Here is a 1,878-nt window from a genome sequence, read left to right as displayed (position 1 = left end):
GAAGGACAGAATACCTGCACTGTGATCCAGGTACTCTGAAGGACTGGGGACCTAAGACAGGGGTGTGGACTCCATTGTACAAAAACATGCAACTGTTTTCGTAACATCGTAATGTCCAACATTTGTCATTAAACCCAAATCCACATTCTGTTGAATTTCCTGTTCTGTTGATATTCTTGAATGCGACTGCTACATCAACTCCTCCTCCTCTCCACTCCACCTCCCAGTAACAACATTCAGTCAGACTCTCTTTACTTAGGACCTGACAACATTTAATGACTCTGTCTGGATAATGATAATGTTTCTGATGTTGACTCATAAATTTTGCTTTTTTGTTGCCCTCAGATAATAACAGACATGTATGTGCTGTGTTTGGATCCAGTGTGATTTCTTTTGCATATTTTTTGCATATTTTAGCATCTTTTCTCCATGAGACGGATCAGCTCGGTGAAGATCTTCTCACTGTCCTCCACTGCTTTATCAGCAGAGCGGTTGATGGCCTCCACCTCCTGCTGAAGCTGCTTCACATCTTTCTCTCTGTCCTGGATTCTCTGCTGGATGTTTTGTCGATTCACCTCCAGCTCTTTCTGCCTCTCAGTCCTCTCTGCTGCAGCCGAGATGTCTTTGTGGCCTTTATGATCATGCAGCATCTTCATCACCTCGTCGTGACGAGAGCAGATGTTCTCCTGGAGCTTCTTGCAGGGCTCCACCAGCTTGCGTTTCTTTAACTGAGCTACATCATAATGAGGCTGGAGGTGTTTCTCACAGTAAGAGACGAAACAGACCAGACAGGACTTGAGAGCTTTCAGTTTTCTCCCAGTGCAGACATCACAGGCCACATCTTCAGGTCCAGCATAGCAGTGATCAGCAGAGCAGCTCGGAGTCCAGTCTTCTTCAGTTACTCAACTAAAACTGCCAACATGGTGTTTTTCAGCAGGACGTGCCTCGGTGTGAAGCTCTGCCTGCACTGAGGGCAGCTGTACTTTTTCTTCCGATCCTCTCCATCCCAGAAGCTTTGAATACAGTTCATGCAGTAGCTGTGTCCACAGGGAGTAGTCACCGGATCCTTCAGCAGGTCCAGACAGATCAAACAGGAAATTGTTTCCCGGTCCAACTGAACTCCTTGCTGCGCCATTTTACCATTTTACCATTTTTTGTCGTTTGTCCGAGTGAGTTTCTGTTTCTTTGCACTGAAACAAGTTTGAGCTCTGATCTAAACATCATATGTTTGTGCAGTGAACAGGGCCTGTCAGCTCTCTCACTTCACCACCATGTTGGCTCAAACTGTACATCTGAAGGGGAGGGAAGAAGGAAATCTATGAACAGAGTGGAGCTGGCTGTGTTTGAGAGCAGGAAGAGGAGGAAGCGGGTATCATGCTCAGATTCATTATAGGAGGAGGAGCAGTTTGAGAGAGAAACTGTGTGTTTAACAGCTGAACACAGAGTTCATTTCTCATTTAAAAACTCTATCTCTTTCTTTTTGTCCCTGGAAAAAAAAATCCTCTTAGATTCAGAGTTCTTGGAAATGGCCCCGAAGTTACAGAATTACTCAGTTGTAAGGTAGAATTACTGTTATTAAAACTCCAAATAATCGGGACACTGTAAAACATGAAAAAAAAAGTAATGGTTTGAAAATTTCCTTGTGACCTTTATTCAACTGAATACAGGCCAAAGACAAGATATTTAAATTTTTTAGACTAATTAACTTTTATGGTTTGGTTTATTTTTTTTTATAAATATGCAGTCATTCTGAATTTAAATTATGCTACATGTTCCAGAAAAGTTGGGACAGGGGCATGTTTAGCACTGTTACATCGTCTCCTCTTTTAACTAACTTTTAACTGTAAGAAAAAGCTAAAATTGGTGACAAAATAAAAG

The 1,878-nt window shown here is 42.3% G+C and overlaps 1 pseudogene; it reads right to left on the bottom strand.

The window, feature by feature from the left end:
- Window positions 1–413: 413 nt before the first annotated feature.
- LOC121964970 lies at window positions 414–1,135 on the bottom strand (annotated as a pseudogene).
- Between the last annotated feature and the right edge of the window lie 743 nt (window positions 1,136–1,878).

This window comes from Plectropomus leopardus, unplaced genomic scaffold (assembly GCF_008729295.1).
Source record: "Plectropomus leopardus isolate mb unplaced genomic scaffold, YSFRI_Pleo_2.0 unplaced_scaffold17988, whole genome shotgun sequence".
NCBI classification, from domain to species: Eukaryota; Metazoa; Chordata; class Actinopteri; order Perciformes; family Serranidae; genus Plectropomus; species Plectropomus leopardus.
This window is presented reverse-complemented; position numbering and strand designations above follow the sequence as displayed.